This window comes from Ovis canadensis, chromosome 13, assembly GCF_042477335.2.
Source record: "Ovis canadensis isolate MfBH-ARS-UI-01 breed Bighorn chromosome 13, ARS-UI_OviCan_v2, whole genome shotgun sequence".
NCBI lineage: Eukaryota > Metazoa > Chordata > Mammalia > Artiodactyla > Bovidae > Ovis > Ovis canadensis.
Window position 1 is genome coordinate 51,846,932 of NC_091257.1, and position 24,716 is coordinate 51,871,647.

General features: G+C 42.2%; 1 pseudogene; it reads right to left on the reverse strand.

Moving 5' to 3' along the window:
• Window positions 1-8,244: 8,244 nt before the first annotated feature.
• The window catches only part of LOC138416846 (patched domain-containing protein 3-like), a 159,404-nt pseudogene continuing 142,932 nt past the window's right edge, over window positions 8,245-24,716 (reverse strand).

The following is a 24,716-nucleotide window of genomic DNA, read 5'->3' on the forward strand; positions in this document are numbered from 1 at the left end:
TGGTTTTCTGGTCAAATTACTCTGAAATTCTTACTTCCAGTTTAAGCCTTTGCTGTTTCTGGGAGCCCCTAAACTTTGTTTGGAGTTCATTAGAATAAAAAGACAAAACTTTAAACAAAAGTTCCATGATATTTTTGAGAAAGAAAGATGAATGTTTAAAAAGTAAATTATAGTGTAGTGCCAGACACATATTAGCTGTTCAGTAATTTTTGTGCTGGCAGACCTAGTACTCTGAATAAAACTGGTGAAAATGAGAAGACAGCTTCTGGAAAAAGCCTTTTAATACTCAGTTTCTGAAATGGTGTTTGTGCGGTTAAAGTAGTAAAAGATAACAATCTAATAGAAGTTTAGAAAAAGTCATAATGTCTATAGTAATTAATGCTTTCACAGTTTTGTATAAGATTCAGATTTTGTATATTCCGGAGTTTTAAACTTTAGACTTTTGAAAGAAACTTTGAAAAGCATGCCAGAGATTTGTGGGAAGGAGCAAATCTTTATTACTTTCTATATTCTAAAATCATAATCCATATATTTTGATTTTTCACTGAATTTTAATGTTTAAATCAGTAAACTATAGTGTTGTAATATCATATGTAACTCACACACAATATCAGAATTGAAGGTTATTTACCTGGATATATTTTTGTGGCAGGTCCTCTACATCACTTTCTAGACAACTGGAATTTGAGGCAACTTCTATGACTGTGGTCCCCTTGTTTCACTTGGCATACCTTCTGATTATATTAGTTGCAATTGTATCATGTTAAAGGTAAAGCAATATTATTAGTAAACTCTAAAAAATATTTTATTGTGTAATAAATATAATGTCTAGATATGTCAGGGTGGTATGTAATTTCCTTGGTTCTATCTCTCCACAGCAAAGATTTGAAACACAGTGGAACAGTGTTACAGCTCAATTACAGCTCAGAGTTTTATTCAGCAAGCAAAGGAAAGTACACCTTCGAGGCATGAGGGCAGGCTGACCCCAAAGGGGAGGCCTCAATCCATCTTGGCTTCCTGTTTTCATACATTTGTCTCCTCCCCCTGAGACTGCCCTAAGTAAACTGGGCTAGCCAGGAGGGCTGTTTGTTTCACCTGAGGTTCTCACTTCAGTCCTCAGATTTTCTTTCGTTCCATTTTTGCATGCTTTTCCCTTTCTTATCTTTTAGCCACCACCATTTGGGACTCCTTTTTCCATTCTATCTAACATTCCCACCTCAAGAGATGGGAGGCCCAATTCTTTGGGAATTGGGGCGTCAAGCTCTCCCTGGCTACTTCCTGCTGAGGTGTGACAGTGAGGGGAAAGGGGCCTCCCCATCTTGCTAGTCTGAAGCCTCAGAGTCCTTATAGTGGTGTCCATCTAAGAGTGAGTGATATTTTCTGTGGTTGGCTGTAGTTTTATATATCCTTGTTGAACTGGCACTGCTTGTTGCAGATTGTTGACCTGGGCAGAGACAAAATGGGTTAAACAATTGATCATACATGGAACAATCATATGCAGCATCAATATGGTGATAACAGGGATTGGTAGGGGCATTAGCCAACTCCAAATTCCCTATCACCAGGAGAAGGAGCCCCCAAAGAAAGATTGTAGCCACCCTGAGAACCCTGCAGCTCATTCTTTGAGATCCTATAGGATCTGAAAGTTTTTCTTGAGGACTGTGAGACTTTCTTTAACTTAGCTGGAGGTATTTACCCAGAAACAACACATCTCATTCAAGATGGCTCAAGTCCCTCCTTGTTCAGGGATTGGGAGATCTATCTCTTGTCTATTTGGGAGTACAATCCCTGCCAAGCATTGTTGGTTCTTTAGATCTATCCTGAGAAATCTTATCCCCAGAAACTTAATTTCTGGGGTGTTCATTAGAATGGCACTCATTTGTAGTCCTGAATAGGTATCTGAGATCTCCCAGGGGCTCACAGGTGTATTGAGTGTCCTCTTCTCTTTCATTCCATGGCTTGACTCAAGAGTAGTGAATTCAGGAGTTATGTCTGCCTTGACTGCCGTGGGGGTAGAAAGTATTACAGGGTAGGTCAGAGCCCTTCCATGTGGGCTGGACTTGAGCCTTCAGGGACCCATCTTTCCAGACTTTAAATAAGACTTGAGTCCCTGGAGCATACAGTGGTGGCTCTTTAGAATCTTTTGGGTCCTGATTGACACCCAACAAGTGTGTATCTTGTTGGAGTTGCCCAATGGCCATGGTATAAGACCAGAGGGTCTGAGCCTCTGGATCTAGGAAGGGGTCATTGACATAAACAAAAGGTCTCCCATATAGCCTCTCATAAGGACTAAGACCAACCTTTTCCTTAGGGGCAATATGGGTGCAGAGGAGAGCTATTGGTAAAGCCTCCTTCCATCCCAGGGAGGTCTCCTGGGGTTATCCTTTTTATCGCTGATTCTAAGAATTGGTTGGCTCTTCCTACTTTTTCTGAAGATTGAGGCCTCCAGCAGAATGGAGATAACAAGTAATGCCCAATGCTTTAGAGACCTCTTGGGTGCCTTAGAAGTAAATGATTTCCCATTGTCACTTTGTAATGATCTGGGCAGACCAAATGTCAGAATGATTTCATGGAACAGATTTTTTTTTTTTTTTAACCACCTCCTCAGCCTTCTCAGTCTGGGTGGTAAGCCTTCAATCCATCCTATGAATGTATCTATCACGACTAGTAGGTATTTATACCCTTGAGAAACTGGCATCTGGGTGAAATCCATCTGCCAGTCCACTCCTAGGTAGGTCCCACACCATTGGATGGGCTGGGTCAGCTGGGGTCTTTGAGCTCCTTGGGGGTCATTTAATTGGCAAAGGGGACAAGAGGAGACCACTTGCCTTATAGTCGTTTGGAGGCCTGTTCCTCTGAAGGATCTGTCTAGTAATCTTTGGAGGGCCTTCTTCCCTAAATGAGTGGTGGCATGTAAGGAGTTAACTAACTTCCACTGGAGGTTCCCAGGCAGAAAAAGGAGTCCCTTCTTTTGGAATCACCCCATATGATCTTTTTGAAAGCACTTACTCTTAGTTTTAAGAGTCTCACCTTCAGTATATGAAGGAGTTTCTGGCAAATTAGTCTGCGGAACTAGGGTGGCAACCCCTATTAGGTCATGGTTCTGTAATGCTGCTTTCTTAGCTGATTGGTTGGCTGCTTGTTTTCCTTGTTCCACTTCCGTGCTCCCTTTTTGGTGTCCTTTACAATGGGAGACTGAAACCTCAGCGGGCAGGTGGATGCCTCCAAAAGCCTAAGGATTTGATCACCATACTTGATTGGGGACCCTTGGGTGGTCAAGTGGCCTCTTTCTTTCCAAATAGCAGCATGTGCATGTAACACCAGAAAGGCGTACTTGGAGTCAATGTAAATGGCTACTCTTTTTCCTTTTCCCAGCTTCAAAACTTGGGTCAGGGCTACGAGCTCAGCCAATTGGGCTGAGGTACCTAGTGGCAAAGGTTTAGCCTCGATGGTCTGAAAATTGGAGCTCACTGTGTATCCAGCTCTTCTTTTTCCACCCAAGATGAAGCTACTTCCATCAGTGTACCAGATTTCCTCCGGATTGGTCAGAGGATCTTCTGACAATCCTTCCTGGGGTTTTGGCCAGTGGTCCAAGGTTTCTAGGCAAGAGTGAAAGGGGAGAAAGCCCTTGGTGGTAGGCAGGAGGGTGGCAGGGTTAAGAACCTCACAAGAGGATATAGTCAGGGCTGGATTTTCCATCAGCACTACTTGATATCTGAGGATACTTTGATCAGACATCCATAAATGGTCTCTCCAATTCAGGAGTTGTTTCACCTGGTGACTGGTAAAAATAGTTTGCCCCTAAGAGAGAGTTTTAAAGCATCTTCTGTCAGGACTGCAGTAGCTGCAAGATTTCGAAGGTAGAGAAAGATCTCTTACCAATGATGGAGTAGGATACTCAGGGACCACCAGAAACTGGTGGGGAAATATTTGTCCATCCCAGCGACAAAGAAGTGCTCAGGTGAATCTTTTTATAGTTGTTTTTCTTATAGCACCAAAATGGTACAGGTTTGGGAGGAGAAGGCTCTGGAGTAGGAGGTCAGGACAGAGTAGGTAGCTCCTATGTCAACCAAGAAATTCTTGGACCTACCTGCCACATCCTGTTGCATCTTGGCTCCAGCCCCATGATGGTTGTCTGTGACAGGCAGGCTGGCTGGAGCGAGCCACTTCAGTCCTGTTGAACCATCGTGAGGGAAGGCTTGGCACTTGACCTTGAGGCTCTTGGGTCCTGAGGGCAGAGTGCTGCCCAATGTCCCAACTAATGGCATTTGTAGCAAGCAGTTTTAGGAGACTTGTCACAGTTTGGACACTCTTTGGCCCAATGTCCCACCTGGGATCAGGCATTTGCCTCATACCTTGTCATTTAAGGACTCGATGTTTGCCATAGGGCTCCCCTGGAGCAGGGCCAGCATCTGGGCATGGTGTGTCTCTTTCCTTTTCTCCTTTTCCTGGGCCTTGGTGTCCTTCTCCTGTTCTCTGTTATTAAAAGTATTGGTGACTGTCTGGACCATCTCATTTAAAGAGTCAGCAGGGTCCTGCAGTTGTAGGTGTTGTAGCTTTATCTTGATGTCTGATGCATGTTGGAACAGTAATTTGTCCTTTAAAATCACCCTTGTAAGAGTCTAAGTCCAGACTGGTAAACTTTTGGAGGGCCTCTTTTAGACTTTCCAGAAAGGCAATGGGGTTCTCTTTGGGCTCCTGAGTTATTGCTGAGACTGGGTACAGTCCCACAATGAATAGGCTTCCTTTTATTTCCATGGGTGGACTTCCTTAGGGGTAAGTATTTTTGAAGCTTATCCTACCCAGTACTGTTGCAACCTGAGAGCCAGGCATCTCTGGGTCAGGGTTCAGATTCCCAGGCAGGTTGAGGAGTGACAGCCTCCTGGAGATGGAATCCTGGGGCAGGTTGAGGCAGGTTGGCCTCTTGAGAATTGAGTCCCTGGGCAGGTTGAGGCGTGTTGACCTCCTGGGATGGCTGGACTGGTGGGTCCCTGTGCCGGATGAGGCATGACAACCTCCCAGGGCCTGGATCCCTAGGCAGGTCGAGGCAGGTTGACCTCCTGGGACTCCCAGGCTGGAGTTGGGTGCCCCCAAGGTCTCCAGCATGACTAGTGCTGGATAGGATTGAGGGGCTGTAATCTTAACTCATTGCTGGTTTGTCCACTGAGGATGGAAATAGATACCATGAGGTAAAGCAATCCAAACCTGTTCCCTGAGACTGGGAAGCTGGTGAAATAGCCATAAGCCTTATTCTCTCAGGGCTTCCCTGGTGGTGCAGAGGTTAAAGTGTCTGCCTGCGATGTTGGAGACCTGGGTTCGATCCCTGGGTTGGGAAGATCCCCTGGAGAAGGAAATGGCAACCCACTCCAGTATTCTTGCCTGGAGAATCCCATGGATGGAGGAGCTTGGTGGGCTACACTCTAGTAAGTGGCTTAAGAACATATTGATAAGAGGCAGCAAATCAGATGTTCCATAAAAGTCGAGTGGAGATTTGATCCGGGGGTATATTTGTAACTTTAGGAGAAGGGTGGTAATGGTTTGGGCCCAAAGAGCCTTCAGGGCTAACTCTCAAAGTGGTAAACATTATCCCTGGAAGCCTGCCCAATTGTGCTTGAAGGGATGCCACCAACAGGTGGACTTCTAGGAGGCATTGTGTGTCTGTCTCCCACCCTAGCAGGTTCACTGAGAGATGCACATGTTGTAGGAGGAAGATGAAGGCCTGAATATCTAGAGGGATTGGATATTACACAGTGTTTCCCTCCCAAAGGCCAGCTATCTTCTGGTTGTCCTTCCAGAAGATTGTAGAGGCAACATTATGGGCCCAGACAGGGCTCAGGAAAAGAGCATGAAATAGGAGCAAAGGGGGCAGGGCACAACTTTTGAAAGAATGACATAACCCAAGGGCATATTATAAACTGATTAAGATGACAGATAAGTCAAATTCAACTAAACCTTGATTCTCAATATGCAAGCTAAATGACACACACAGAGGTGACAGGATAGTTCCAGGGTGCTATCAAAAGACCAAGGAGTGGCTGGTTCCCCAATTGTTGGAATGATCCTCCCACTCATTAGCATATGAAATCACCCAGCTTTCAAAAACTAACCATACCACATTCCCTGGCCACTGCACTCTGTGATGGCTCATGCCCTGTGGAGTGTGCTTCTCTTTAAATCTGAACAAATCTACCTCTTACCTATCACTGTCTCTCACTGAATTCTTTTTGCAATGACATCAAGAACCCTAACTTCATTAGGTCCTGAAACCAGGCACTGTGGGATTTTGCTGGGCACAAGTCCCAGTCAGTCACGACCGAGTGGCTAAGCATAGCACAGAGCCACGTGGATTTGAGTCCCAATCTTAGGTAAATGGTTTCAAACACAATTTTTCCCCTTCAGGAAAGATGATGACATGGCCCAATACTTAGTAAGCAGCGGCATAGATGGAGAGAGAAGCTGAAGGATGGGAAGAAAAAGCAGTGGGAAAAACATGCTGAGGAATACCCTTTAAAACCTGCTGGAAAATCTGCTAAATACTTGACCTGTGCTCACAGTTTTCTTTGGTCTGATTCTTGGCACAAAGAAGATTAAGGACAGAAGAACCCTCACCCACTGAGGGTTGCCCAAGGCAACAGCTACTAAGGCACAGGAGATAGCAGAGCCTTCAGGACACACCTGCCAGAGTCCCTCAATGTACCCAGTGCCGCTTGCCTGTTTGCAGGGGGTTCAAGGAAACAAGAAATGAGAGATTGTAAAGGAATTAAGATTTTGCGAGCCATATGTCCTCCCAGCCATAGGGGTGAGGACCTCCTACCTTAACCAGAGGGCTTCCGGAATCTGAGATTGAGCCACGTGAGCTTTCTGCCACATTTGTTTTTGTTGTCCTGGCTTCCAGCATGCTGGGCTTCTTGTCACTGGGTTTTCTTCCCATTCAGCTTCCACTGTGGGAGCTTTTGAAGAATTGGTTTCTGCTGTGCTTGGCCACCACCTCACAGGGGCCCAGTCGAGGCTGTTTCAGCCAGGTGAAATCCGAGTCACAAAACAAGGTATGTCTGGGGTGTGTAATTTCCTTGGTTCTGTCTCTCTGCAGCAAAGATTTGAAACGGTGGGCCAGTGTTAGAGCTTGGTTACAGCTTTGAGTTTTATTCAGCAAGCAAAGGAGAGTACACCCTCAAGGCGTGAGGGCAGGCTGACCCCAAAGGAAAGAGCTCAGTCCGTCTTGGCTTCCTCCTTTTATCCATTTGTCTCCTCCCTCTGCGTCTGCTCTATGTAAACTAGGCCAGCCAGGAGGGCTGTTTGTTTCACCTGAGATTCTCACTCTGGTCCTCAGATTTACTTTTGTTCCATTTTGGGGGGCGTTTTCCTTTCTTTGCCTTTTAGCCACCACCATTTTGGATTCCCTTTTCCTCTTCTAACTACCTAACATATAATATTTCTAATATAAAATGTACCATTTCAAAAACCATTTTAAAGTAGACAGATCAGTGGCATTAACTACATTCAGTGTTGTGCAACCATCACACTATCTATGAATATTTTCCATCACTCCAAACAAACTCAGTAACCATTAAGTAATATTTCCCCATTGTCTTCCCCAAGTCTCAGCTAATTTTTAATCTAGTTTCTGTTTCCATGAATTTGCCTATTCTAGAGATTTCATATAAGTGGAATCATTCAGTATTTGTCCTTTTGTGATTGACTAATTTCACTTATCATAATGTTTTATTTTATGTAAATACCACATTGTTTATCTACCTATCTCTTGATGGGCATTTGAAATATTTCTACCTTTTGATGCCCATACTGGCTTCCCCGGTGGCTCAGAGGTTAAAGCGTCTGCCTGGAATGCGGGAGACACAGGTTCAATCCCTGGGTTGGGAAGATCCCCTGGAGAAGAAAATGGCAACCCACTCCAGTACTCTTGCCTGGAGAATCCCATGGAGGGAGGAGCCTGGTAGGCTACTAGTCCATGGGGTCGCAAAGAGTCAGACATGACTGGGCGACTTCACTTACTTCACTTTGATGCCCATAATCACAGAAGCAATAGCAAAAGTTACCCACAAAGAACACAGGGGATGAGGAATTAACAATAAGGAAACAATGAACATAGCTGTTGATGCAACAGTCACATTTTGAACAGTGTTTTCTAATATTGAAGAATACTGACCAAAATATATGAATGCCTGGTTGTATACCATTAGGGAACTTCACACTTCTTGGCCGTGTCTCAGAACTGGTGTAACATCAGTTTCTTATTGAAGAAGAAATATCCATGGTTTGAATGAAGGCCTGGGAACAAATGATTTCCTGTGATGATGTAATATTGTTATACACAAAAAGTGGAAATTCCATTTAAAAGGTGGGTTTATTGCTTAGAAAACTGTCTTATTTATATCTTGACAGAGGGTTTCCATATATTTTATATATTCTTGTAACCAAAACTCTGTAAGGTTTTTATCTACATACTCACTGTTTTCAAAATCTGCCAAATGACATTTTCCCAACTTTTGCCTTGTTTCTTTATCCCAGTAGTCAAGAGTCTCAGTAACGATAACCATAACCCTGGGACCATAACTTGACAAATGTTCTTCTTCTACATTACAATATGGTATGATATAGGAGTCATAACTTGTCAAATTTTGGAGGCCTAAGTCCTGGGTGTTCATTGGAAGAACTGATGCTAAAGCTGAAACTCCAATACTTTGGCCACCTCATATGAAGAGTTGACTCATTGGAAAAGACCCTGATGCTGGGAGGGATTGGGGGCAGGAGAAGGGACGACAGAGGATGAGATGGCTGGATGGCATCACCAACTCGATGGATGTGAGTTTGAGTAAACTCTGAGAGTTTATGATGGACAGGGAGGCCTGGCGTGCTGTGATTCATGGGGTTGCAGAGAGTTAGACATGACTGAGCAACTGAACTGAACTGAACTGAACTGAAAGCTTCCTGCACTTGGAAACATCCATATATACTACTTATGATGTACAAAATGTATAGGAGCACTACAAAAAACTTGGACTCAGTGCTTGTGAGAAAAGGACTAAAATATTCTCTAAAGAATAGATTCACTGGATTTCATATGTAAAATAGATAGCCAATGGAAATTTGCTGTATGGCTCAGGAATTTCTCACCACAGGCTTTTCCCACCACAATCTCCTCCCTCACATCCCCTCGATCTGTCTCTCTGCAGTCAACAGCAGCCCTCGCCCTGGGATTGCTCCGCAATCCCTAAACTCCAGCTCCCAGCTGCTGTACCTTCCAGGGGACCTGTGTCCCTGTCCAGGGTTTGTATGGCTGCGGACAAGGACTGTCTGATTCTCATTCCATTTAGGCTGCAACAGATCAGCTGTTTCACTCTCAGCCTTAAGTGTCTCTCCTCTGACTCAAGTAATTGTCCCGATATGGGAATCAGACCCCTGCTTCAGTTCCCCCACCAGCCGAGGGCAGGTCCAGTCCTCCTAAGACTCCTGTTTTCTCCCCTAGTTCCTTCATTCTGCTGAGTTTTGCCTGGTTCTGTATATTCTTTTCCACTGGTCAGGTAATCCTGTCCTCTGTCAGCTGGTGTTCTGCATGCACTTCTGTGTCTGAAGGTATATTCCTGATGTATCTGCACAGAGAGGTGTACTCCACGTCCACCTACTCCTCTGCCATCTTGTTCTCTCCTCTCTCAGGATATTTTAAATAACATTTTTTTAATGGTATTTCCAAGCCAAGGAAATGTGCCTTTGGTTTTAGTCTATTGACTATTCTTAATAGCGTGTTTTCATCATATTGGATTGGGCCAATCAGGAATACTGCAATTGGTCTTTGTTAGTGACTTTTCAAACTAACTTTAAAAAAAAAGGTTAAGAATACTGAGAAAAAATTAGACCATAAGCAGCTCCAAATACCATCACAAGAAACAATCTGAAAAAATGTCCTGAAGATGTATGCTTTAGCTGCAGATAGGACACACATCCCTATTATTGTTGAAACTGCACTTTGTAACACAGTGTAGCCTAGCAGATACAATGCCTCAGTGGGTTTTCAGTTTACTGAAGTCTCTGAACTGGAAACAAATGCATAAGAAATGTGAGCAGAAAAGTCGAAAGAAAACCCTATACAAATGACAAGATTAATCATGGCTATGATATCAAGATTGTCATTCCAGAAGGCCATAAAACCCATGAGGCTCATAATCACAGAAGCAATAGCAAAAGTTACCCACAAAGAACACAGGGGATGAGGAATTAACAATAAGGAAACAATGAACATAGCTGTTGATGCAACAGTCACATTTTGAACAGTGTTTCTAATATTGCAGAATACTGATCAAAATATATGAATGCCTGGTTGTATACCATTAGGGGAACTTCACACTTCTTGGCCGTGTCTCAGAACTGGTGTAACATCAGTTTCTTATTGAAGAAGAAATATCCATGGTTTGAATGAAGGCCTGGGAACAAATGATTTCCTGTGATGATGTAATATTAATGTTATACAAAAAAAGTGGAAATTCCATTTAAAAAGTGGGTTTATTGCTTAGAAAACTGTCTTATTTATATCTTGATGGAGAGTTTCCATATATTTTATATATTCTTGTAACCAAAACTCTGTAAGGTTTTTATCTACATACTCACTGTTTTCAAAATCTGCCAAATGACATTTTCCCAACTTTTGCCTTGTTTCTTTATCCCAGTAGTCAAGAGTTTCAGTAACGATAACCATAACCCTGGGACCATAACTTGACAAATGTTCTTCTTCTACATTACAATATGGTGTGATATAGGAGTCATAACTTGTCAAATTTTGGAGGCCTAAAGCTTCCTATACTTGGAAGCATCCATATATACTACTTATGATGTACAAAACGTATAGGAGCACTACAAAAAAGTTGGACTCAGTGCTTGTGAGAAAAGGATACATTCTCTAAAGAATACATTCACTGGATTCCATATGTAAAATAGATAGCCAACAGGAATTTGCTGTGTGTCTCAGGAAACTCAAATAGGGGCTCTATATCAACCTAGAAGGGTGGGATGTGGAGGGACATGGGAGAGAGGTTCAAAAAGGAGGGGATATATGTATACCTATGGCTGATTCATGCTGAGGTTTGACAGAAAACAACAAAATTCTGTAAAGCAATTATCCTTCAATAAAAAAATAAATTAAAGAAAGGATAGACTCATTGGATGGATATCAGCTTTATGTTCATCTTGGAGAAAATTACATGGGAGGCAGAAGGACTTTTTTAATCAGGAACATTTTTGGTCAGGAGTTTCCTGCTTCTTCAGCCAGTGTGGACAGACTACTTCTCTTTTATCATCCATGGCCATAAATGCTCCAAAACAGGCAGTTATAAAAATAACAAAAGAGCAGGGTTGTTCCTATATAAATGCAAAAGTATTGTACAGACCCGAAAGAGGTCATAATTCCTGTATAGAAGGCCAGCACATTGGTGATGGTGGTGATTGTCATGGATACTGCCACTTTTGAATAGACATTGGACATCTGCTCACTTATGCTATCCATGCCATCAACCCCAACACCTGTTAGAGAAAGAAACACAGTCTCCGTACATTTTTAACATCCATTAAAAACTAACAAGATCAACTCAAACCGTTTTCCTTGCCTGTCTCTCAAGGTTTCACTGATCTTGCAGTGTGCTTGTGTGAATGAATGACATGTCCTGAGCAAAGCAAGTGATGAGCCCTGCTCTGGGGTTTTGCAGTGCCTTGAAATGACTGAAGGCAGACCCCCAAATGGGAGCCTTGTTGGGGTTTATATACCGACCTCCCAATGGCAAGAGACACCCAACATCCCTGCAAGGGCAGCGGCCAGAAATGGGCGAAGCGTGTGGACTGAACTTCCTTTTCTCGGTCATCTTTTCCTGGTCTCTTTGACCATTCCGTGATTGCATGGGGAATTAGAACTACTAACCTAATCTGTTGGATCATAGACTTTCAAGAGACTTGTGATCCATGCCGTTATTCTGTACTTTTACTTAGACCTCAAACTATATGGATGGAAGTGCCTAGCCTTGCTAGGAGCTGAAAGTTACAAGAGCATGTTTGGGAGTGAGGTGGAGCTCTAGTTCCAGGACCTCAGGCTAGAGGTCATTCTCTTGGCTGTCTGCCTCAGGGCCCAGGGTCCTAAAAGTAAGTCTTCGTCATGGCTGTGCCTCTGATCTATGTGGGTCGCAGCATTGCTGGTGACCATGAGGATTTTGCAGACACAGATCAATAATTGCAGGATCTGGTCAGATTGGAAGTAGGGTGGGTTTCTTCCTTTGGTAGGGCTAGCTCTTAGCAGACCAAAGAAATCTCTCCAATGGCTTGTCTCTCAACTCCATAGATATTCCTTTTGTGAAATCACTGGGAATAAACTGGAAGGATTGGCCCTAGTAGCTTGAGGACAGAAATAACTTTTTCCTCCTGGCGACCCTCCACTCCCTCTTTTGCTATCACATATACTGGTGTGGCAACACTCAGAAGAGACATCTTGGGTCTTTTGTTCATCTCTTTATAACTCGACACTTCCACTGTCATCAGGACTATACTCGGGAATGTGCGCAGGCACATGGAACATTGATGCTTCCCCTAGTAGTCCTAGCTTGGGAAACTTTCCAGGAAAGCTACTCTGCTCCACCCTGGGTGGCATCAGAGGAGTGAAAATCAGACAAAGGTCTTAATGGTGAGGAACTGGACATCAATATGAGATGCCATCAGGTCTACCCCTGGTGCATCTCCACCCCACCTCGGTGGTAGAACTGGGAGGTATGAGTAAGGCACCTGTGTCAGTAAGGGACAGACTAAGTCTGAGCATGGAAGAAAAGCTTCGGTGGAAAGTCTGCCTACACCCCCAATTAGAGCAGGGAGGGACGCCTCCGGTGGAAAGAAGCCATGGCTGTGGATGCCACATTTTTTCTCTTTTACAGATGGGAGCTAGAAGTTCCAGAATCACTTCTTTAAAATATATTCTAAAAAACTGGGACAAGTTTGATCCCCAGAGTTTAAAAAAAGATACGCCTGATCTTTTTCTGTGATACTGAATGACCATGGTATCCTTTGGAAGATGGGGAACACTGGCCAGTTGAATGGTCTCAATTATAATACTGTTTTACAATTAGATAAGTCCTGGAGAAAAGAGAAATGGGTAGAGATGCCATATGTGTTGCTCCTTATCTCTCTGCAGGGCATGCCAGACTTATGTCCTAAGGGTGCAGATTTGGGTGTGACACCTTCAGCTGCCTCCTGTTCTCTTACTTTCCCCTGTATCTGGGGCTCCCAGCTAAACAGGCTGAGTCATGGTGCCCTTCCAGAACAGGTTGCCTCAGTCTCAGTGGAAATGCAAACAGTCCCAATTCACAGAAGCCTTTACAGGACTAACTTTATGAGCTTACTTGGAGTGATATAATGTATGTCTTGGGAAGATGCTGACTCCTGACCCGAGAACTCAAGTTTTGGGAGAAGCTACTACTTTTGGAGATGAATGGCTTGAGCAAGAGACAAGGGGAAAGAGGGAACACAAAAGAGCCCTCCTCCCTACTGAGAGGCAAGCAGTTCCCACAACAGAGCCAGGCTGGGACTATAGCATGGCTAAAAGGTAGGATCAGAACCACTTTGCCAGCTGTATTCTTGAAGGACTCAGGGGAACGCACACTAAGTCTTTAAACTATGCTATGTTGGCTGACATAGAACAGGGAGAGAAGAAAACTCCTGATAAATTCCTAGAGAGACTACAAGAGGCTCTCTGCTGATCCCAAAAGTACAGAGAAAGGAATGATCTTAAAGATAGATTTCTTACTCAGTCAGCTCCAGGTATCTGTCGTAAGTTATGAAAACAGGCGTTTAGACCAAATCGGTCAACAAAAAACTATTACAGCTGGCTCAGATGGTATATTATGGCAAAGAATACGAGGACGAAAAGAAAAAAAAAAAAGACCTGGCAAAAGACTGAAGCCCCCCAAATGGCTGTTAGATCCGCTCTGAAATGGCCTGAGGAGAAGTGCCCAGAGTAACCTAGGTGAAAAGGGGTGGACTTACTATTATGGTGGAAAGGAGAGGCATCTCAAGCAGGATTGCCCTCAGGCATCTAATCTGCACCTGGCTCCATGTCTGTCTGGTCTGTAAAACAACCACACCTGAGGAGAGACTGCCCTCTAAGACATAGGACCCAGGGGTTGGACTCTCAAGGCAATTCAGGCTGAAAGTGCTTGGGAGTCTCCACACAAGCTCTCATCCTAATTATACCTGAGAAACCCTGGGTATTAATAACTGTGGGGGCCCAATCAGTCGACTTTCTTTTGGACACTGGGACAAATTTCTCTGTGCTCACTGAAGCCCCCGGCCTGCTTTCCTCTGTGCTGTTTTCTCAGGAGTTTCTGATTGCGCTGGAGTCTCCCCCACCCCTTCTAGGGAGGGATATACTGAACATGGTCCAGGCTTCTGTTTTTACAAATATGGAGCCTGCTCTTTTAGTTGAACAAAATGTAAATCCTAGAGTATGGGTTGATGGAAAAACTGGGGGTTGAGCACAAAATGCTGTTCCTGTTTTTATTGTCACGCGAGTGTATGTTCCTCAGTTCTTTGTCTCGTCACAACAAAGATTTTGAGCGACAGACATTAGAGCCCTCTGCGCGTCACAGCTCTCAGGTCTTGGACAAACTCTTATAGCTCTTAGGCAAATCAGTGTTACAGCTCTATTTTATTTAGAAGATAGCAGGAGAATACATCCTCGAAGCGTGAGGGCATGCCAACCCAAAGACTTGAAGAGAAGAAAGTGGAGGAGAGCATGGGAGAGAGAGAGAGGAAGACAGAGAGAGAGAGAGAGAGAGAGAGAGAGGGAGAAAGAGGGAGAGAGAGAGAGAGAAAGCGCATGCATGCAGGAGAGGAAGAGAGAGCAGGCTTTGGTTCCTCCTTTTATATGTTTTTGCCTCCACCTGGGCCTGCCCTATGCAAATTGGGCTTAGCCAGGGGTGCTGTTCGTTCTACCTGAAGTCTTCACTCTGGTCCTCAGACCTTCCTTTGACCTTCCTTGTTTTTTAGCCACCGCCATTTTGGACTCCGTTTCCCTATTCTATCTACCTAACATTATCAAGATCAAAGACCCTCACTTATTTTCACATCAAAAGCAGTATCCACTAAAGCCTTACTGTACTGACTTCTCATGAAGAAAGCGGGATCTTAAACTCTAAAGTTCAGAGCAACAATGGCCCATCTTAAAGCTACTGTAACTTAAAGAGTGTCAAAAGTTCTAGAAATAGAATATCACTTCCACCGATCCTGGAGATGCCAATCTTCAGGAAAGGTTGAAAAGGTTAATGCTGTTTTTAAAAGACATCCATGTAAGCTAAATCAGGAAACGCAAGACAGTTGGTTTAAAGTTTTACTCATGGCTTTAATGAAGGCTTGAACTGCCCCTAAGATGGGGGGACTGTGTCTATGACAGACTGTTCTTGTGCACAGATATTGTAATAGATCCTAAAAACTTAGAATTAACTATATGACTCAGCTTTCAGCTTTTCAACCTCCTTGTCAGGGAAAGGCTTCGTGTGGTGGGTTTCTCTGCTTCAAGGAAAGGACTTTCTTCACCTCTGTGAATACCTTCACTGACAACAATTGAATATGATGCCTGTTCTTGATCTGATGACACTGAACAATCCTAAAATGGACTGATGTAACTATGGACATAATGTAACTTAATTTTGATTATGTTTTAACTTGGTTTAATGGCTATTTTGCCTTTCATCTGTAACGGTAAAATGGGGTTTATCTCTAACCATCTGAAAGCTTTTAAGTTAAAAAAGGTTGTCCAGGCTCCTATGAGTGCCACAGCCTCCTCCAACTATTACTTGGGGCCCCTGGATCAGAGACCCTCACTATGAGGGTTAGGAGAATATGTTGCCTCAACAACTTAGGGATGACACCCCTCAACAGCAGGAAGTAATTATGGAATGAAAATGACAGCCTTTTCCCTTGGCAACATGATTCTCTTAAAAGAAAAGGGGGAATGCGAGAGTCAGTTCCTAGGTAGGTTGATAAGTCCAGGGTCCCTGAGGAGGAAGGGGTCTGGGGCTCTCAAGGAGAAAAGGACAAACATTCTTTTCTACATTGCTTTCTCTTAGTGAATATAACAATATATCTTGCTCGAGGACATGTGTCTCCTTAACAAGAACCTTCTGACTAATCCTGTGATCTTAAATGTTTATTATGGGAGTGGATCTGGTAAGATCTTTCCATTGTTCATTCTAATCTAATTAATTTAAGATGTATATTGTGGGAGTGGGTCTGGAAAAAGTATATAAGGCCTTGATAAGACTAGCTAGGGGGACACTCTGCTTCCCTCTTCTGATGTCTATGTCAGAAGCTTTCTCTGTCCCTTTTTATGCTTTAATAAAACTCTGCTATACAAAAGCTCTTGAGTGATCAAACCTGGTCCCTGGTCCACAATAAGCTGAAGTTTCTTCAGAGATCACAAATCCAACATCGTTCACTAAAAGCTATCATAGGATTAGCCTGTTTTTGTTTTTTCCTATTCTATGTCACACTGAAATGAACATACTTATTCTATTTTGTGAGCACCTTTCCAATAAATAGGACAAATTCCCAGAAATGTAGTTGGTGGGTCAAAGGTACTCCATTTAAAACTTTTAAGTCTTTTGATTTGTTGCAAAGTTATGTTTTAAAACTGTACCAATTTACAAATTTTCCTCAGCAGAATATGTGTTCATTTGCATACAACCTTCCCCAAACCTTCAGTCTTGCTATAATATTCATTAATCTGATAAGAAAAGGTGTCTCACTTTTGGTTTAACTTGAATCCCTTCATTAATCAAAAGGTCAAATATTTCTTTCTTATATTTTGAATGATTAGTATTTTGGATTCTGTGTGTGTGTGAAATGCCTGTTCATGTCCCTGGTCTGTGTTTTTCCATTTGGGGTACTAGATTTTTTCCAACTCTTAAAGGTACGTAATTCCATTTGATTTTCATTATCTCCTGATTCTTCATTTTGGATCTGTAGAGTCACCTATATGTAATTATTTTGCTTACTCTAACACAATACCCTTCCTTTACCCACCCCACCCACCCCTCCTCTCACATACGCAGTGTGCAGCCTCACCCTTTGTTTTACTCACCTAGAATAAGAAATGGTGAATTTGCAACTATGATCTCATATGGTAACACAACATACAACATCAGGCCAAAGCCACTCACCACTGCCAAGACAGCAGAAATGACTCCAAAGGCTGCGACCCACATTTTGTTTCGTATACAGTCACATCTGTAAACTTCGAGGGAAAAGTCATGGAAATTGTGATGGTAGCTTCCATATTCAAATTCTAGGAATTCATAACATCTTGACTCAGACACCTTCTCAGAGCCCTCTTACGCGATAATTCCCATACCTGTCTGCTGGAGAACTTTAATTTCCAGGCACCAGCCCAGACCATCTGAACAGAAGAAGGAGAGGGAGGAGGGGACAGAAAAGTTGGGAATCTGCTGTTACCAAATTACACTGGTTGATTCTTATGCAGCGAGCCAAGCATGAATCCACCCACTGACCTTTCACAACCACAAAGATATACTAAAGCATTGCAAATAGCTACTTCCACTCTGATCTTCAAAGGAGAGTGAATGGAAGCAAGCAATATGAAAGTGCCCACATCTAGGTATCTTCTCACCTACTTATGAGTCCACTTAGCCATAAACACAATCCTAAATATCTCCTGTATGTCAAAGCTTGTTTAATATATATTGTGGCTAACAAAAAGAATGAACACCTCCTTCTAGAAGATTTTCGTGGTTCTCCTCTGCTAGAGAAGTGTGCTCTAGAAAAGAGGCTGTGTGTGTGTGTGCTCAGTTGATTCAGTCATGTCCAACTGTTTGTGACCCTACGGACTGTAGCCCACTAGGTTCCTCTGTCCATGGGGGTCTCCAGGCAAAATAGTGGAGAGGTTGCCATGCCCTCCCTCTAGGGGATCTTCCCCACCCAGGGATCAAACCCACGTCTCCCACAATGCATTGCAGGTGGAATCTTTACTGTTGAGCCACCAGGGAAGCACAAGAAAGGTGGCTACTAACTGCAAAAAAAAAAAGAAGTAACATGTGCTCCATTTTGCATAACACGTCTTATGCCTGTTTCTTGGTTGGACCAACAAAAATGGGAATATATATATATACAACATTTTAAAAAGACTGGATTTAATACTTTAACTCCCCAACAACCACAACTTTACATCTTAAAATATTGACAACAATCTCTAGGTTTCTGTTTTACTTCATTGCTAACTGCTTCAAAACAAATGACAGATATCTGCATCTAGAAATTTTTAGTAGGAGAGGGAAACTCAATCTGATTTGAAGACTAGCAAAGTCAGTTATGGAAAAGGAGCTACTGATTCCCAAAGAGCAAGAATATAACTAAAGACCTTATACCTGCAGGCCACATTAAAATAACTAAACTTTCTTCTTATTAAAACAGCTATGTGTGTCTGTATTTCACTTTTTCTCAAACTGCTGGTGCTATTAGTTAAACTCAGGGCCCCAAATCAGCATACACACACACACACACACACACACACATACACACGCATACACACACATCAAAACAAAAGGATTTTTTTTTAATTACAGAAAAAAATTTGATTACAACCAATACTTTCTGTGGACTTCCCTATAGCTAAAGCAAGAGAGTTCCAGAAAAACATCTATTTCTGCTTTATTGACTATGCCAAAGCTTTTGACTGTGTGGATCACAATAAACTGTGGAAAATTCTGAAAGAGATGGGAATACCAGACCACCTAACCTGCCTCTTGAGAAATCTGTATGCAGGTCAGGAAGCAACAGTTGGAACTGGACATGGAACAACAGACTGGTTCCAAATAGGAAAAGGAGTACGTCAAGGCTGTATGTTGTCACCCTGCTTATTTAACTTTTATAAGAGTACGACATGAGAAACGCTAGACTGGGAGAAACACAAGCTAGAATCAAGATTGCCGGGAGAAAGATCAATAACCTCAGATATGCAGATGACACCATCCTTATGGCAGAAAGTGAAGAGGAGCTAAAAAGCCTCTTGATGAAAGTGAAAGAGGAGAGTGAAAAAGTTGGCTTAAAGCTCAACATTCAGAAAACGAAGATCATGGCATCCGGTCCCATCACTTCATGGGAAATAGATGGGGAACAGTGGAAACAGTGTCAGACTTTATTTTTTTGGGCTCCAAAATCACTGCAGATGTTGACTGCAGCCATGAAATTAAAAGGCGCTTACTCCTTGGAAGAAAAGTTATGACCAACCTAGGTAGCGTATTGAAAAGCAAAGACATTACTTTGCCGACTAAGGTCCGTCTAGTCAAGGCTATGGTTTTTCCTGTGGTCATGTATGGATGTGAGAGTTGGACTGTGAAGAAGGCTGAGCACCGAAGAATTGCTGCTTTTGAACTGTGGTGTTGGAGAAGACTCTTGAGAGTCCATTGGACTGCAGGGAGATCCAACCAGTCCATTCTGAAGGAGATCAACCCTGGGATTTCTTTGGAAGGAATGCTGCTAAAGCTGAAACTCCAGTACTTTGGCCACCTCATGCGAAGAGTTGACTCATTGGAAAAGACTCTGATGCTGGGAGGGATTGGGGGCAGGAGGAGAAGGGGAGGACAGAGGATGAGATGGCTGGATGGCATCACGGACTCGATGGACGTGAGTCTGAGTGAACTCTGGGAGATGGTAATGGACAGGGAGGCCTGGCGTGCTGTGATTCATGGGGTTTCAAAGAGTTGGACACGACTGAGTGACTGAACTGAACTGAGCTGAAGATGGTAAAGAATCTGCCTTCAATGCAGGAGATCCGGGTTTGATCCCTGGGTCAGGAAGATCCCCTGAAAAAGGAAATGGCAATCCACTCCAGTATTCTTGCCTGGAGAATCCTATGGACAGAGAGGCCTGGCGGGTACAGACCATGGGGTCACAAAGAGTCAGACATGATTAAGTGACTAACACACACAAACACACAATACATTTTTAAAGCAACAGTATTGGTTAACAGGAGTTTAAGATAAAAGTAACACAGATATTCTTGCCTGGAGAATCCCATGGACGGAGGAGCCTGGTGGGCTACAGTCCATGGGGTCACAAAGACTGAGTGACTTAACTAACTAAACCTTAAAATCAGAAAGATTAACAGGATAAAAGCTACATAAGACATGTTTAGCCCTATTATGTCTTTCAGGTTTCTGGATTGGTGGTATAAATTTTTCAGAGGATGAGGGGAGTGAAGTATATTACTGGCTAGAGATATTTGACTTTGACTAGCTGCTGTGTTGATTCTCCCTAAATGACCTTTATTTTAATAATCAATAGGCAATGGAAGGAAAGATATGAATGTAGAACACTAGTGAACACACTTGCAGATTTTCTAGTCCCCAAGAAGGACTTTGTTTAAACAGTTTATCAGAATGACTTTGGAAAGTCTTAGAACTTTAGATTCCTGGAGTCCTGGAACACAGCTCTGCAGACTCTGATCTACAGTTTGTAGAGAGGTTGCAGAATCCATGTGTCTAGAAATGTCTTCATGTGATTCCAGTGCTCAGGCTGACTTGGGCATCACTGGCAGCAAAATGACCAATCAAAACAGCTCACTATTAAAAACAGGAACTACACATTAAAGAAAGCATAAATCAGGAGTTCCCGGGTGGTCCAATGGTTAGGACTCCTCAGTGCTTTCACTTCTGGGGCCTGGGTTTGGCCCCCCAAAAGGCATCAATGGATGAAATGAAGGATAATAAGCTATAATTTATACAGAATATTAAATACCCAAACAATAGAAGTAAGTCCTTCCTTTTCAGCAATTATTTTAAATCTAAACAGATTAAACTTTCCGATCAAAAGGATATATTTTCAGAATGGATAAAACCACATGATTCAACTATATGCTATTTACAAGATATTCCCTTTAGAGCCAAAGACACCAAAGACATAAAAGACATAAAAAGACTGAAAGTTAAGAGGACTGAAAAAGATACTCCATATGAATAGTAACCAAAAGAGACTAGGAGTGCCTGTATTGATAACAGACAACATAGACTATTTCAAAAACTGTTAGAAGTTTTGAGACATAAGGGCATTATAAACGGGCATTATAAAAGGGCATTATAAACGGGCCAATTAATCAAGAAGATATAAAAATTATAAACATAAATGGACTTCATAACAGAGATCCAATATATATGAAGCAAATATTAACAGTATTATAGAGAGAAATATATAGCTCTTCAATAATAGTTGGGAAATTCAATACATCACTTTCAATAATGGAGAAAACATCTAGGCAGATAATCTATAAGGAAAAGGAAAACATACAAAATGCCATAAAACTTATGAGATGTAGTGACACCAGTGCCCAGAGGCAAATTTATACTACATTACATAAAACAGAAAAAAATCTCAAACCACCTTGTGGATTTAGACACCTTGTGGAACCAGAAAAAGCAGAGAAGGCCAAACACAAAACTAATGGAAGGAATAAAACAAGAACAGTGATAAATAAAATTGAGAATAGAAAAACAATAGAGAAAACCAACAAAGCCAAAAGTTGGTTATCTAAAAAATCAACAAAATTGAAAGACATTTATCTAGAGTGATAAAGGGGAAAGAAAGATGCAAATAACTAAATCAGACATGATGAATGGGGATTTCCCTACTGAATTTACAGAAATAGAAAGGATTTAAGAGATTACCATAAGCAACCTATGCCAAGAAACTGGATAACATAGATAAAATACAAAAATTCCTAGAAATACACAAAGACGTACACTGACTCAAGATGAAACTCTCAATAGAACATGTAACAAGTAAAAGGATTGATCCATAGTCAAAAACCTCCCCCTACCTTCAAAATAAAGTCCAGGATTGATGGCTTCACTAGTGAATTTTGTCAAACATATAAAGAAGAATTAACACCAATTCTTCTCAAACCCTTCCAAAAAACTGAAAGGAAGGGAACACTTCCTAACTCTTTTGATGAGGCCATGATTACACTGATAGCAAAGCCAGACTAAGACATCAGAAGGAAGCTACAGATAATACCTCTTATTAATATTGATACAAAAATCCTCAACTAAATTCTAGCAAACGCAATTCAATGAGCATATTAAAAGGAGTATACGTCATGACCATATGGGATTTACCCCAGGAATGGACGAGTGGTTCAACATGAGAGCATCAATCAATGTAATACAGCACACTAACAGAAAAAGGATAAAAACCATATGAATCTCTCAAAAGGTACAGACAAGGCACTTGACAAAACTCAATGTCTTTTCATGATAAGAACTCTCAAAAACAAGGAATGGAAGGAAAGTTCCTCAAAATTATAAAGGCAATTATGAAAACTGTATGGCTAATGTTATACTCAATGGTGAAAAAAGAGAAAGCTTTCTCTCTAAGATCAGGAACAAGATAAGGATGCCCACTTTCATTGGTGGTATTCAAAGATGTGACGTCCATGTGTAGAGTCTTCTCTTGTGTTGTTGGAAAAGGGTGTTTGCTATGACCACTGTGTTCTCTGGGCAATTAGCCTTTGACAGTAGAGCTTTTGCTGTATACAGTCAGTCTTGTTTTTTGCTGTATACAGTCAGCAAAAACAAGACTGGGAGCTGACTGTGGCTCAGATCATGAACTCCTTATTGCAAATTTAGACTTAAATTGAAGAGAGTAGGAAAACCACTAGACCATTCAGGTATGACCTAAATCAAACCCCTTATGATTATAAGAGGAAGTGAGAAATAGATTGAAGGGATCAGACCTGATAGACAGAGTACCTGAAGAACTGTGGACAGAGGTTTGTGACACTGTACCGGAGACAGGGATCAAGACCATGCCCAAGAAGAAGAAATGCAAAAAAGCAAAATGGCTGTCTGAGGAAGCCTTACAAATAGCTGTGAAAAGAAGAGAAGTGAAAAGAAGAGAAAACAAAAAATATACCCATTTGAATGCAGAGTTCCAAAGAATAGCAAGGAGAAATAAGAAAGCCTTCCTCAGCAATCAGTGTAAAGAAATAGAGGGAAACAATAGAATGGGAAAGACTAGATCTCTTTGAAAAAATTAGAGATAGCAAGGGAACATTTCATGCAAAGGTGGGCACAATAAAGGATGGAAATGGTATGGACCTAACAGAAGGAGAAGATATTAAGAAGAGGTAGCAAGAATACACAGAAGAACTATACAAAAAAGATCCCCATAACCCAGATAATCACGATGGTGTGATCACTCACCTAGAGCCAGGCATCCTGGAATGTGAAGTCAAGTGGGCCTTAGGAAGCATCATTACGACCAAAGCTAGTGGAGGTGATGGAATTCCAGTTGAGCTCTTTCAAATCCTAAAAGATGATGCCGTGAAAGTGCTGCACTCAGTGTGCCAGCAAATTTGGAAAACTCAGGACTGGAAATGGTCAGTTTTCATACCAATCCCAAAGAAAGGCAATGACAAAGAATACTCAAACTACTGCACAATTGCACTCATCTCACACGCTAGCAAAGTAAAGCTCAAAATTCTCCAAGCTAGCCTTCAACAGAATGTGAACCATGAACTTCCATATGTTCAAGCTGGATTTAGAAAAGGCAGAGGAGCCAGACATCAAATTGCCAACATCCACTGGATCATCGAAAAAGGAAGTGAATTCCAGAAAAATATCTATTTCTGCTTTATTGACTATGCCATAGCCTTTGACTGTGGAAAATTCTTAAAGAGATGGGAATACCAGACCACCTGACCTGCCTCTTGAGAAATCTGTATGCAGGTCAGGAAGCAACAGTTAGAACTGGACATGGAATAGCAGATTGGTTCCAAATAGGAAAAGGAGTACATCAAGGCTGTATATTGTCACCTTGCTTATTTAAGTTATATGCAGAGCACATGAAGAGAAGTACTGGGCTTGATGAAGCACAAGCTGAAACCAAGACTGCTGGGAGAAATATCAATAACCTTAGATATGCAGATGACACCACCCTTATGGCAGAAAATGAAGAAAAACTAAAGAGCCTCTTGATGAAAGTGAAAGAGGAGAGTGAAAAAGTTGGCGTAAAGCTCAATATTCAGAAAACTAAGATCATGGCATCTGGTCCCATCACTTCATGGCAAGTAGATGGGCAAACAGTGGAAACAGTGGTATTTTTGGGGGCTCCAAAATCATTGCAGATGGTGACTACACCCATGAGATTAAAAGACGCTTGCTCCTTGGAAGAAACGTTATGACCAACCTAAACAGCATATTAAAAAGCAGAGATATTACTTTGCCAACAAACGTCTGTCTAGTCAAGGCTATGGTTTTTCCAGTGGTCACGTATGGATGTGAGAGTTGGACTATAAAGAAAGCTGGGTGCCGAAGAACCGATGCTTTTGAACTATGGTGTTGGAGAAGGCTCTTGAGAGTCCCTTGGACTGCAAGGAGATCCAATCAGTCCATCTTACAGGGAATCAGTTCTGAATATTCATTGCAAGAACTGATATTGAAGCTGAAACTCCAATGAAGAGCTGACTCATTTGAGAAGACCCTGATGCTGGGAAAGATTGAAGGCAGGAAGAGAAGGGGATGACAGAGGATGAGATGGTTGGATGGCATCACCGACTCAATGGACATGAGTCTGACTAAATTGTGGAGGTTGGTGATTTACAGGGAGGCCTGGCGTGCTGCAGTCCAAGGGGTTACAAAGAGTCTGACACGATTGCACGACTAAGC